This window comes from Amborella trichopoda, chromosome 12 (assembly GCF_054954075.1).
Source record: "Amborella trichopoda isolate Santa Cruz 75 chromosome 12, AtrichopodaSantaCruz75HAP2 v2.0, whole genome shotgun sequence".
Lineage (NCBI taxonomy): Eukaryota > Viridiplantae > Streptophyta > Magnoliopsida > Amborellales > Amborellaceae > Amborella > Amborella trichopoda.
In genome coordinates, this window is record NC_142347.1 from 39,457,778 (window position 1) to 39,473,025 (window position 15,248).

The following is a 15,248-nucleotide window of genomic DNA, read 5'->3' on the forward strand; positions in this document are numbered from 1 at the left end:
TAGGATTTCTCATATTCCCTACTAATGTGGTCATACCATACGCCTGTTGTAACCTTGAGCAACTAATTGGGCTTTATATCGCTCGATCCGTTCATCAGATTTAAGCTTCACAGAAAAGACCCATTTACTATCAATAATAGATGTGTGAGGAGGACACGAAACAAGATCTCAAGTATCGTTTTCCAACAAGGCACTGATTCTGCATCCATTGCCTCCTTCCAACAAGGCATAGTCAAGGCTTGCTGGTAAGAGGGAGGAATATCTACCAAATCTAAAAGGGAAAATAATGATCTAGAGAGTAAAGAGAGATTTAGGTCTTTAAAAGGGACCTCAATCGTATCAAGAGAAGTAAACAAAGCTCTAGGCTGTAGTGAAAAGTCAAAATCATCAAGGGAGAAACCATATTGATCAGATGCATGAGGTACACGTGAAGAACGGCGTAACTGAGTAGAGCTATCAATAGGAGTAAGAAAAGAATCACTTACAGGTAGGGTGGAGGTTTGATCCTGCTCTGGTTGGTGAGAAGGAGTGTGCGTGGATTGGTGTTGGCCTTACTGTTGAGGCATTAAAAGGTGTGCTGATTTATCAATGGAGAAATCTAGAAAGAAAGGATCAGAGGACCCTGATGATTTTGCTATCGAAGAGTAATAAAATATGTTTTCCAAAAAGATAACATTGCGAGCAATACATATACGACGAGCTGTTGGATCATAACATAGAAACCCCTTTTGGTCGGGACAATAAACCACAAAAATACAAGTGACTGCTTGAATCGAAAATTTTATTCGTTCATGTGGTAGAAGATGAACGAAACATACACACCAAAAAACATGCAATAGTGAATAATCAGGATGAACATGAAATAAAAAATAATATGGAGATTGTTTATGTAAAACCAAGGATGGGAGGCGATTTATGAGATAAACAACTGTTGATGCAGCTTCAACCAAAAAACTATGAGGAACACAAGAGTCATGCATAAGGGTTCTCACAACTTCTAAGATATGGTGGTTTTTCTTTTCAGCCATGCCATTCTGTTGTGGAGTATATGGACAAATTTTCAGTGATTGAATACCCTATGTTTTCAAATATTTCCCCCCGGAGTCTGACCGTAAGATTTTTACTTTGATATTAAATTGAGTTGCAATCATGGATAAAAACGTTTTAAAATGGGAGAACACTTCTGATTTGTGGCGCATAAAGTATATCCAGGTATAGCGTGTACAATCATCAATGAACAAAACAAAATACTTATATCCCATTCTAGATAAAGTTGGAGCAGGACCCCACACATCACTATAAATGAGATGGAAATGTGTAGTTGTTGTATCTACTCGAGTCGAAAAATGCAAACTGGTGCTTTTATTCAAAGAACAACTACTACAAGATTTATTGATAGAATTCAAATCAAGTGTTTTATTTGGCAATGAACCAAAACGAAACAAAGTATCTAATTTAGTTGCATTCGGATGACCAAGTCTCCGATGCCACATATGCCATTGTTTATTGGAAACAGAAAAATCAGAATTCGATGGAGAAAAGAAAGAAGTATCATGATTTGGTTTCTCAAACTCCAAGGCAAATAAACATCCAATTCTACGCCCCTTCCCTGTCACTCTCCCAGTGCGTTGGTTCTGTATTAAACAACCATCATGAGAAAATTGAACATTGTAACCATCATCAACTAGTTGGTCCATAGATATTAGATTAACAGTTAATTTAGGAACGAAGAGGACATTACGTAAATGAAAAGGTGTACCATGGGAGATAGAAAGTAAAAGATTATCAGTACCAATAATATTCAGTTTCTCCCCGTTAGCGGTGAGAATCTTACTATTACCGTGGTATGGTTTAGTAAATGTTGGACTTGTGTGCACTCCAGTCATATGATTAGACGCACCTGAGTCAATAAACCAAAGTGGATTTACATTAGGGGATAGGTGAGAGTTCATACCAGACAAGCCCATAGTGGAGAACGTAGAAGAGATAGCCGTAGAGACAGAGTTTTGTACCAACTGTCGAATATCATTTGATGTTTGGGACATTGTCATATTTGGGTCATGAATAGTACTGGATGGAGGTGTCTCTACTTTTAGTCCCTTGGAAGCATCATTAGCAGTTTGGTATGCCCTGTACAAAGGTCTTTGTGTATTGAATGCCCGTTGCCTCGTCGAGAAGGATTTCGACATTCTGTGATAATATATCCTGCACGTTTACAATAAGTACAAAAAATTTTCTTCTTACACTGGGATGCTATATGACCATATTCTTTACACTTATAAAATTGCAGTAAATAGGGATCCTTTTATGATGGTGTTCCTCTAGCCCGTTGAGCTACAAGTACCAACTCTATATCCTTTATTCCTTCAATGGTGGCTTGGGTCATGATTCTTGTTTTCTCACGAAGTAATTCACCAAAAATAGCATCCATATTTGCTATTTTTTCGATATTCAAAATATTGGCTTGATCAATTTCATAGTCTGGATGCAACTTCATCAAAAACTGCATCACCTTCCTGTTACCATTTATCTTCATTAAGCTCTGAATGCAACAAGCACTAGTGATAGCCTTTAAGTTTACATATTCATATTCTGTTCATAAGTTCATGAAACCAGCATAATATTTCTGAATGATTTTCTCCCCTTGACTATAGAAAAACATATCATACTCAATTTGGAAGCGTCTTACAAGATTTGATTGATGATAAAAAATTTCCAATTGTTCCCACATTTCTTTCGCAGTATGGAAGTCTCTCATTGGCCTTCCAATAACCAAATCTATAGAACCGAGGATCCATGAGATAATTTTTGCATTGTTGATCTTCCATTGTTGGGTATCTTTAGTATTGGGTGTAACTGGTTCAGGTTCAATACCATCAACATACCTCCACAAACCTTTCCCTTCAACAAAGAATTGAAAAAGGAACCGCCAATCGGGATAATTTTTTCGATCAAGTTTTATAGCCAATACATCTTCTTTTTCAGAAGTCATGTGTAAGTTGTATCAGAACTCACTGACGTGATCAAGAATTTGGATCTAGTTACTAATACATGAACATAAAAAGGAATTTTGATATAATATGGTCCCTATGGGCCACATCCCTTCTGTTCCTTTTTTTTTTTTTTAAGGAACCTCAAACTTGTAAATTTGCGACGAACAGAAATATTAATCATAAAACAAACACAAGATCCCCAACACAACTCGAAGTTCCCCGAAGAGCCTCAGTTATAAAAAAAATGGAAAGCTTATCCCAAAAAGCCTATCTAGTTGGATTAAAAAGCTAATCTCTGATAAAACAAGAAGAAAGAGACTAAACCACCGTCTAATCGTCTTCTTGACTGCGCAACCTCGCCAACTTGTCAGTAACTGCAATGTCGAGCTGAGCAGCCCTCTCCACAATGGATTTCCTCTTCAAAGTGGACACATTGTGAGCAGTCTCCGCACAGAAAGTCATGTTATGCATCAACAAGAGGTCGAGTTCATTGGCATTGTGCACCACAAATTTCTTGAAACCATTGGGAAGGTAATGCTTTGTCGTTTTGTTTGAGCCGTATCCAATGTTTGGCATCAATGTGACTCCCTTGAACTTCGTTCTGACACGAGAGTCTATACCCTTAGGCCTTTGCCAATTTTCTTTGACAGAGATCTAGAGGTCGCTCTGGGGCCTCTTAAACTTCTTGACCCTCTTCTTCACGATCCGGGCAGCAACAGATTGCTAGTGGTAGATTAGATATCACAATGGCCGGGCAACAACGGATCGCTGGTGATAGATCAACCAAGCTCTGATATCATGTTAAAATTCTGAATCCTCCAGAAAAATCTCTGTGTATTGATTAATGATAAAAAATATAGAGAGTCCCCTATACATATAGGGCTAATCAATTATTGATAATAATGAACTAATTTAGATTTGTCAATAGAGATATCTACATCAAATATAAAATAAATTTAAAATTTAAAAAAACTATCTTCAACTATCTTTATCTCCTCGACTATCTTTACTATCTCTATCTCTACAATTGTGTATATATACATACACAGTTGCATTATAGTATAATGAAATGGTGCAGCTTTATTTCAACAGTGGGATCTAATTTAATCTAATGGTTGAGGTATAGGCAACAAAAAAATATATTGTTCACTGCCAAATTTCAAAAATTGAAAATTGAAATCAAATTTCACCCTAAAAATCCCTCTTTAATAGCTCCTGTGTTCTAACCACCATGGTGTCTCTCCGTGAGGACAGGGGGCGCTCTCTCCCTCCACTGTGACCACGGAGGGCTCTCTCACTCTCGGAAGTTATTAGAGAGAGCGGAAGGTAGAAAGAGAATGGAGAAGTCCAGTTCAGAGGAAGGGCAGGGGAATGAGAGGAGATCTAGTGAGAGAGAGAGAGAGAGAGAGAGAGAAGAGGCTTTAGAGAGAGAAAGAGTAGCCATGAATGGTGTTGTTTGCTATCGATGGCACCTCAGCAGAGCCTTTGTTCCATACACATGTATTTCTTTGCCCCAAAAATTTGGTTTTTCCGCCACCCATTGCTTGGACTTGAACCAGAGGATGATCGAATTGCTAAGGGCCATTTGGGCTACAAATAATAGTTGGGCTGGTTCTCTGGAGTCTTAGAGCCATAGGCATATAATGAAAGAGAGGAGTGAGAAGATGAAGGAGATCTATCTTCTCCTTCATTCCATGCTTCCACCACGTTCCAAGGTGCCCTGTTTTTTTTATGGCAACAAAAGCTTGAGCTTTTAATTGGAAGTCCGTGAATATGCTTGAGCTTCTTGGGTTTTTCCTCTCTCTCTCTCTAAATTTCTTTATCTTGGGAACAGCTCGAATTTGAATTCATTTGAGTTTCTTTGGTTACTATACAATTTCGTCTCCAAATTGAGCTCTCTGTCAAACAGGTTTTTAGAGCTTTGCTAAGCAAACGTTTGAAAATCGTGACCAATGAATGTTTTCTCAAATTTCAAGCTAATGGGGACTCTGTACCTGGTATTTTAGGGACATGAAAATGTATTTTCCCTCTCTTTCTCATTTCATCTTTTGATTCTCTAAGTGAAGAATGAGGCATCAATAGTTCAACAAGCAACAACTGAATTGCAAAGCCTGTAAAAGTTTGGGGGTTATAATTTGCCGCCAAGGGCTGATATCAATGATGTTTCCAATTGCAGGCTGCCAAGGTTGGATGTGTTATTGAGCCATATATCACCCATTATCGCTCTTGAATAACCCCTTCTCTCTTTCTCTCTCTCGCTCTCCTAGTGCTGCTTCTGCCACTTTTAATTTTATATACAGTCACCCCTTTGTCCTTATAAGTTTTGAGCAATTTATATAAGGATAAAGAAATCATGTTACATCAATAACTCTCTCACGCCTTTGGATGAGGGTTGCTGAATATCACAGTTATCCCTTTGTCCTTAAAAGTTTTGAGCATTTATATTAGGATAAAGAAATCATGTTATATCAATAACTCTCTCACGCCTTTGGATGAGGCTTGCTGAATATCTTCGGATGAGGACTTCTCCATATGAATAGTTTGATGGGGGCAGATGACAGTTTTTGCATAATAGTTTTGAAACCGGTGTTTAAAAAAACGCCGAGTCGAACCGGACTCGCCCGGTTCGACTCGGGAATCGTCATGGACGGATCGAATCGGCAAAAAAAACGGGAATTGTCCGGTTCTAGAGAGAACCGGACGATTCTGTAAAATGACTCACCGATTCACTGTACGGAATCGGCGAGTTCGTACAGTAAATCGGCGAGTCCTGTAAGGAAACCTTTTTTTTTTTTTTTTTTTTTTTTTTTTTTTTTTTTTTTTTTTTTTTTTTTTTTTTTTTTTTTTTGTAATCCATGATAGATTTTTTTGTAGTACTTGATCGATTTTTTTGTAATCCATGATCGAATTGTTTTTTTTTTTTTGTAATCCATGATCGAATTTTTTTTTTTTTTTGTAACCCATGATAGAATTTTTTGTAATCCATGATCGAATTTTTTGTAATCCATGATCGAAATGTTTGTTTTTTTTTCTTGTAATCCATGATAGAATTTTTTGTTTTGTTTTTTTTTTTGTAACCCATGTTAGAATTTTTTAATCCATGATCGAATGTTTTGTAATTCACGATCGAAATGTTTGTTTTTTTTTTATAATTCATGATCGAAATGTTTGTTTTTTTTTTTGTAATCCATGATCGAATTTTTTTTTTTTTTGCTTTTTTTGTAACCCATGATAGAGTTTTTTGTAATCCATGATTGAATTTTTTGTAATCCATGATCGAATTGTTTTTTTCTTTTTTGTAATCCACAATTAAATTTTTTATTTTTTTTTGTAATCCATGATCGAATTTTATGTAATCCATGATCGAATTTTATGTTATCCATGATCGAATTTTTTGTAATCCATGATTGAATTTTTTGAAAATTTGTGATTTTTTTTTTTTAATCCATGATCGAATTTTTTTTGTAATCCATGATAGAATTTTTTGAAAATTTGTGATTTTTTTTTTAATCCATGATCTAATATTTTTTTGTAATCCATGATAGAATTTTTTGAAAATTTGTGATTTTTTTTTTTTAATCCATGATCGATTTTTTTGAAAATTTGTTTTTTTTTTTTTTTAAACCATATTATTCAAAGAGAAAATGAGAGAGATGATGATTCTGCGGCCACCCTATCCCAGCCATATTATTCACATATCGAGTCCCAACAGCAACAGTGTAGGGATGAGCACGACAGTGCAGGTGAGCATGAAGGATGGACAATCTTCGGGGATTTTAGATTGGGAACACAACAAACCACTAACATTCGGGGATTTGGGAATAGTCAGACGCCTGCTAATATCGATGATTCGTTTTTAGATCGAATCAATGAATTGTTAAACGAATTCAATCAATGGCACCAGCGTGACCAAGAAGAACGATAACGTGGTCTATCATTTTATTTTTAGATCATATGTTACTAATTTTATGCTTTATTGTAGTCCATGTATGTTGATATACTTATTCCATGATAATTATATGTTTATCCTTTTGTGTGATGTAAATTAAATGCTGAATGGCGGTTCATGCAGGGAAAGAACATATCAATTTTCGCATATTCATTCAAAAACATGAAAATTCTTAATGGAGTACCCTCATTTCTTATTGAATTCCTAAAAAAAAATATTTATAATGAATTTTAATAATTTTTTCAGATTTTTTTTAAGCTTTATTCTGACCGATTCCCGATCCGGATCGCCGATTCATCGATCCGGATCGGTTTTTTGGAAGCCCAATCTGGGTCACCGATCCGTTTTTTAAACCATTGTTTGAAACTTTTACTCTATTAAAGAGAGGAAGTCGGAAACGGCCGATTCGAATAAGGGAATCGGTCATTTTGTGTCGGTTATTTTTGTAAAGCCGAGACAATTCTGTGTCAATTTTTTTGTAAAGTCGAGACAATTCTGCAGCCAGTTTTGTAAAGCCGGGCGACTCTCGAGTTCTAGAAAGGAACCGGCAACGACTCTCGGGTTCTAGAAAGGAACCGGCAAATTCTGCAATTGGTACAAAACCGGGCGACGCTCGGGTTCTTTACTCTCGGGTTCTAGAAAGGAACCAGCAAATTCTGCAATTGGTTTTTTAAGCTTTATTCTGACCGATTCACCCGATTCTCGATCCGGATCGCCGATTCGAATCGGTTTTTCGAAAGCCCGATCCGGGTCACCGATCCGTTTTTTAAACCATTGTTTGAAACTTTTACTCTATTAAAGAGAGGAAGTCGGAATCGGCCGATTCGAATAAGGGAATTGATCATTTTGTGTCGATTATTTTTGTAAAGCCGAGACAATTCTGTGTCGGTTTTTTTGTAAAGTCGAGACAATTTTGCAGCCAGTTTTGTAAAGCCGGGCGACTCTCGAGTTCTAGAAAGGAACCGGCAACGACTCTCGGGTTCTAGAAAGGAACCGGCAAATTCTGCAATTGGTACAAAACCGGGCGACGCTCGGGTTCTTTACTCTCGGGTTCTAGAAAGGAACAGGCAAATTCTGCAATTGGTTTTTTAAGCTTTATTCTGACCGATTCACCCGATTCTCGATCCGGATGGCCGATCCGGATTGGTTTTTTGGAAGCCCGATTCGGGTCACCGATCCGTTTTTTAAACAATTGTTTGAAACTTTTACTCTATTAAAGAGAGGAAGTCGGAATCGGCCGATTCGAATAAGGGAATCGGTTCGAATAAGGGAATCGGTCATTTTGTATCGGTTATTTTTCGAATAAGGGAATCGGTCATTTTGTATCAGTTATTTTTGTAAAGCCGAAACAATTCTATATCGGTTTTTTTGTAAAGTCGAAACAATTCTGCAGCCAGTTTTGTAAAGCCGGGCGACTCTCGAGTTCTAGAAAGGAACCGGCAACGACTCTCGGGTTCTAGAAAGGAACCAGCAAATTCTGCATTTGGTACAAAACCGAGCGACGCTCGGGTTCTTTACTCTCGGGTTCTAGAAAGGAAGCGGCAAATTCTGCAATTTGGTACTCGGTCATCCCGTCACTAAAGGGGTATTGAGTTTGGTACATGGTCATCCCGTCGTTGTTGGGTACTCGATCATCCCATGGGTTTTCTTCACGCACGTGTACTCACGATCCACGCACTTTGTGTAATTTCATTTGTGTAATTTCATTGTTTCATACATGCTACTTAAAGTTAGTAAAAAGAACTACTTATGCATATAGATTTGCTTCTCTCTCTTTGTTGTGGGACAATGTGACTAGGTAATACCTTAAAATGTTCATATATTATATATTTTGTTAACTATTTCACAAACATTCAATTGTACGTGCTCTATTGGTTATTGCGCGTCCCCATTTTGAGATGGATGCGTGTTCGATTCTTCAGCTGGGTTTTTTTTTGTCAAATTATTTTCTTATCCAAAAAATAGAAGGTTTTTTTCTCTTTTTTTTTGTCAAATTATTTTCTTATAAAAAAAATAAAAGGCTTTTATCAGTTTCGCTTTTTGTCAAATTTTTTTCTTATCAACAAAATAAAAAGTTTCGTATAAAAAAAATGAAATTTTTTGTCAAATTTTTTTCTTATAAAAAAATTAAAGGCTTTTTCTAAAAAATAAAAATAAAAGGTTTTTATCAATTTCTCTTTTTGCCAATTTTTTTTCTTATCTACAAAATGAAAAGTTTCGTATAAAAAAAATGAAAGGTTTTTATCAATTCTTTTTCTTGTCAAAAAAAATAAAAGGCTTGCGTCAAAAAAATAAAAAATAAAAAGTTATTGTCAAAAAAATAAAAATTTATTATAAAAAAATATAAAACAAGTATTTATGTCAAAAAAACTCATTTCTTATTTTTGTTAAAAATAAGTTCATATTTTTGTCAAAAAAACTCATTTCTTATTTTTTTCAAAAATACAACAAGTATTTTTGTTAAAATAAGTTCATACAGAGAAAAAAAATTAAATATTCACATATTGATGAAAAAAATGAAAATTAATAATGTAGTTTCCTAATTTCTTATTGGATTCTTAAAAAACAACTTTTATAATGAATTTTAATAAGTTTTTTAGATTTTTTTAAAGCTTAATACGACCGATTTAGCTGATTTGCGATCCGGATCTCTGATTCACCGATCCGGATGGGTTTTTAGGATGCGCAATCCAGATCACCGATCCGTTTTTAAACCACTGGTGCAAATACTTAGCAAGTTAATTTTTTGTTCAAGGAGTAATTCAGAGACAAAATATTGTTGGTGTTGATTTTTGATTTTGGGTTCCACAAACTTAAGGGGAAGAAGATCAAGGGCACTGAGTTATAGCTAGACATGGCTCAATCTGAGAACATATGGAGAAGATCCAAAAATTCTGAGGTGATTTTTTTTTTGGGTGTTTTTTTGCTTTCATATTTGTTTCAGCCGAGTAGAATCTGGTATAAAGAAGCCCTGAAAGAGAAAAAATGGATGGTAATTTTCTTCTACAACTAATCAATTTCTTATATCAATGGAACAAGAGGAATTATGAGAATGTTTGGCCTGAGATGGAATTTGGGTGGAGAATTATTATGGGTAGTATTATTGGTTTCTTTGGAGCTGTATTTGGAAATGTAGGAGGGGTTGGAGGAGGAATATTGATTCCCATGCTGACCTTGATAATCGGCTTTGACGCAAAATCTTCAACAACTATATCAAAATGTATGATCATGGGTGCAGTTGGATCAACTGTTGATGACCATCTTAAGCTCAGACACCCTACATACTTGCCTTAGTGGGTGTGAGCATGGTGGAATACTGGCTGGTATAGTTGGTGGGCTTATTGGGCTTGGAAGAGGCTTCATATTGGGGTCACTTTTCTTATGATGCATAGCATAGATTAGAGAGAGATTCTTATAACTTCAATTCACCTTTTCGAGATCTAATTATAATGTTTCTGTCTCAAAACAGTTGGATATATTCATTAAAGTTGGCAAATGCATTGAGATCACAACTCTAACATTAACTCTCTCTCTCTCAAAATTGTTTAGACAGGTGTTCATTGAATTCATTAGCCACTCAACACCCAATTCAAAGTTGATTAGAATAGAAATAACATTTCTCACCTTCTTTATGTTGCATACCAATCATCAAAGACCCCAATTGTTCAGATCCATGCGTGCTCATTATCAAAGCCATACTTGAAGTTGATGTCAATAAACCATTGAAACATAGAGAAACCATTTAATGGAAGCAACCGATGACAAATACATTAAAAAAATAAAATCTGATTTTTCAACTGTTAGGTATTAAAGAGGATTGTATTATTGTTCTAGCAGCAGTAGATCAAGTATCATATGATCTCATTTTGAGTTATTGATGCTAAATTTGTGTGAAATACTCAATACATCTTAAGAAACATTCACACAACTCTCATGATCAGAATAAAATGATTCACAATTAGAATTTATGATAAAAAAAAAGGCCAAAATAGCGCATTAGTGTGTTGCATTCTGCTGCTGCTTGCAGCAATGTCTTCAGGTTATTCACAATAGATACATAAAAAAAAAAGCAACTTTGTAGAGAGTGGATATTACTTTGCAATAAGCTTTGAAATTGTGATTGTTAATTTGCAAGGAGCTTCGAATTTATGTAGGGAATTCATAAAGATCAATCACATATTAAGAGAGAAGAGGCATAATGGCTTTGAATAAGTAAAAGATATCCAATTCACTTGATGTTAAACTGAATATTATTCCAAATAATCTTTATGACTCTTACCGATACAGCTGTCTTGAAAACAATGGATTACATAGATCATATTAAACAGAAGATCAAATGAATCAAATGATTGCTACCAAAATTGGAACGATACCGTTTCATTATTATTCTAAATAATCACTATGACTCTTGCCGATACACCGTTTCATTATATTACAATGCAACCGTTGTATCATATCGTTTCTCTCTCTATATATATATATATATAAAGAAGAAAAAGAAACCAATGAATAAAAGAGATGGGTTCAGATGTACACTAACCAAATTAGAAAGTTCGTCTTTCTCTCTCTCTTACTCCATGTCTCTTTCTACAAAATTCCTAAAATATCTTTCCAACTTTAAAAGAATTCCCATGATCTCTATATAGAATATTTTACAGATTTGCTCTCTAACCTAAAATATCTCATTAAAGTGAGGGAAGAGATACTGACACGCCAATCTAATTCTTAGCTTATGAATATTTTTTTATGCAGAATCCAAATATAAAATAGGAAATAGAGAAATAGAAAGATTACTCTTTTGTTGTGTTATTATTATTATTATTTGAAATAGATATTATTAAAATAGTTATCAATTAATAGTTGTTGCATTAATATTTACTATAACTAATGATATTATGAAATGGATGTTACTTATAATTTCATATTTTTATTTAAGAATTATATATTTATCAAAGATAGCCTAATATGCATTAAAATATATTTATTGTCACCTTCATCTATTTGTCATAATACATATAATAGACGTCTCTCCTTAAAATCTCTCAAAGTGCATATATTTCTCTATCATATCCTAAAATCCCTCTTTATCTAAAGAATATAGGATTTTTCTCTTAAAAAAATTAGAACAATACTCTATATCATGCCTTATTATGCTCTAGAGTTAACAATACTTTATATAACTGAAAATTTTTGCAAGCCTCAAGAAGCCACAGAGTTTGTAGATGAGTTGCAATCCTCAACCTAGTTTATACTCCAAGGTAAATAAATGATGATAGTGGAAAAGCTCAAAAAGATGAAGAATCGCTTGTTAGTGTTGAACCTATGCAAGGTGAAGGTGAGCAAGGGTGTACAACAACAAACTCATGTACCCTACTTGATTAGAGCAGGAAGCCAATCTCAATGCTACAGAGCTTATTTTCTTACTCATGGTGGTAAATCTGAAAATTTTCAAGAAGCCTAATTTCAGGAGCATAGGGATGAACGAGGTAAAGATAATTCCTTGAATAAAACTCATGTCTAAGACTTGATTCAGCAACCAAATAGAATAGACACTCAAATATAAGTAGAACTTCAGAATAAAGTATGATGAGTAAGTTAGGTATAAGGCAATAATGATGGTGAGAGTCTTGGGTCAAAAGAACGGAATTGATTTTGATGAAATACTTTATTTACTAGTAAAATTATATCCCATTTCTGTAATCTTGGGAGCAGTAGCAAGTTTCAGTAGTTGTGACTTAAAGAAGGAGACTTTCATGGAATGCCTTGAAGAATTTCAAGTGAAGGACAAAATAAACTTGGTTTTTATGCTCAAGAAAGCGATAGTTTAGAAGAAATTTGATTCATTTATGAATCATGCGTACAAGAGATCATTTGCAAAAATCACTGTGTGTACATAAGGAAGTTTTTGTAGGTAACTTCATTAATATTTTGCTTTATGTGAATGACATGTTGATTTTTAGGCAAGATGTTCATATGAGACATGTTGAAGAAAGAATTAGCAAGTCCTTTGAAATGAAGGAGTTGGGAGCAACACAACAAATTTTAAACATTGAGATTTCATGTGGAAGAAAAGCAAAATAGTTATAGTTGTTTCCAAAGAAGTATAGGAAAAAGTTCATATAAGTGCGAGGCTTTAAGCAATCAACTTAGGGCGCACCTCATAAATTTCACTAGAAGAGGTTGTTTTGATGCCCAAATATCCTCAAATTGATCATCTCGACCTTAAGATGCATGGACATGAGAAAAAAATGGATTTTAAGTTTTGAAAATGGTGCATCTTGTAATGCATTTTTGGACCGTCAATTTTCAAGATTTTCAAGTTTTCATAAATCTACTCAATCTATACTATTTTTTAATCCTTAAATTTTATAATTAGAGATGAAAACATATTTTAAGACTATCATAAAGATTTTCAGTACTGAAACCACATTTCTCGACACCATTTGAAGGTGCGCTTTACTTTGATCGTTTAGAGCCTCAGCTCTATACAAACCGCATGCATATTAAAAAGGTGTTTGATGGATTTAAAGAGAATAATGCAAATAGAGTTAGTACTTAGTGCACCACTTGCAAGACACTTTAAAGCAAGTGACAAAAAAAGGTTCTTCAAGGGATGCGACTCCAAGGCCAATGTAAGGAGAAGATTTTATACGCCAAAGCAATTGGGGGTTTAATGTAAGCAATGTGGTGTAAGAGGTCAGACATAGTACATCTTATTAGAGCAGCGGCAAATAGGATTCCCATGTTTTAGGGGTTTACAAATGCATAGATGGTTAGGAATATTTGACCCTAGAAAGCCAAAATCTGGTTCCTTAATTCACTTTTGCAGGGGTTGCAGATTCATGGCAATTCATGTTGTGGAAGTTATCTAGCACTTTCCATAAGAGAAGCATAGTTTATTGCCACTACACCTAGGGGTCGCAACGGCTCGGGTCGGTGTCCGGTGGCAGACCTAGACCCGAAAAAATATTATGAGACCTGGACTTGAACCCGGACCTAATCGTACCCAACCAAAAATTAAAACGTCTATTTATTTAAATATATTTCGTAAATTAGGACCAAAAAATATAATATGGGACCTAGACTAGACCCGGACGCAACCCCGACTTGACCCTAATAGTATTTGGGTTGAGATTTGGACCCGAACCCAACCGCCTAGTCCAATTTTTGGACCCATACTAGGATAAGGGTCCGGTTTACCCATTAGGTCTCAGGTCGGGTCCGGGTCCATTGCCCCTCCTGACTACATAAGTAGAAGATTGTTGTAGATGAGGAGACATCTCAAGGAGCAAGGCTAGGAATGATAAGAATATTGTGATAATCAAAATTGCTTTACGTCAAAAATGCTATAAATTTAGCAAAGAATCCAGTGAATTATTTCTAAGACATAGCAAATGCATGTGCACTACTACTAAATTTGATAGAAAATGAGTTGATATAGCTAAAAAGTTTTTTTTTTTTTGGGTTATTCAGTGGAGATGACGAGCCTACCCGTTTTTTAAATCGTTAGTAGTTTCTAAATGTGTTAGGTGAGAATGAAAGCTTAAACTTTAGCCGGGGCATATATAGTGCTACCACCGCGATTCGAACCCCATTCTCAAAGCTAAAAAGCTTCACACAAAGAACTATCAAATACGATGACAAAACTAAAGACGAATTTCGAGCTATATAGGCGCCTGGTAAGGATGAATGATACTTGAACAGATGTACCTTGGGCAAAATTCACTAAGCAATGGGGAGTCCTCCTTATGAGGCAAGAAAGGTGGGATTATTGATCAAGAGCCCAATCCCATATGGCCCTCCATATTTTTGGTGGAAGTGAAGCAAATTTGACAACATTAACTTTTTTTTTTTTTGGGGCTCTATTTTCAGCTGGATAGTTACTTTATTATTATCCTACGTATTTTTGTGAATATTTTTAGAGTAGTTTTCCATGCTTGTACAATTTAATTCGTTTTATGCATAGATGTGAAAACTACGTTCCCAGAAGACAAGAAAATTAATATATACAAATGCCGTAAATCATTATTAGTATTGTTATAGAACAGAAGTACATGTACAGTGGTATAAAAACCAAAACCCAAAGTTAGAGACAAAGATTGGATGGTCATGATCATGTCAATTTCATAATCGTGAGGGTTAAAGTATATTTTTTCTTTGACCTTTGTAGCATGAGAAAATTAGTGGCTTTGGTGCCCCTATTTAGCTATGGATCCAGTTTTGGTAAGTTGGCTGAGTCATCTATTCATATGCATTCCCTCAGGTTAAACTTAGATTTGGATCCAAATTTGTAGTGATCCGTAACG

General features: G+C 35.1%; 1 pseudogene across 1 annotated transcript; it reads right to left on the reverse strand.

Annotated features, from left to right (window-relative positions):
* Positions 1–3,161: 3,161 nt before the first annotated feature.
* LOC105421648 (large ribosomal subunit protein eL32z pseudogene) lies at positions 3,162–3,704 on the reverse strand (annotated as a pseudogene). The gene has a single exon (XR_016046471.1). The product of XR_016046471.1 is annotated as a large ribosomal subunit protein eL32z pseudogene (transcript).
* Between the last annotated feature and the right edge of the window lie 11,544 nt (positions 3,705–15,248).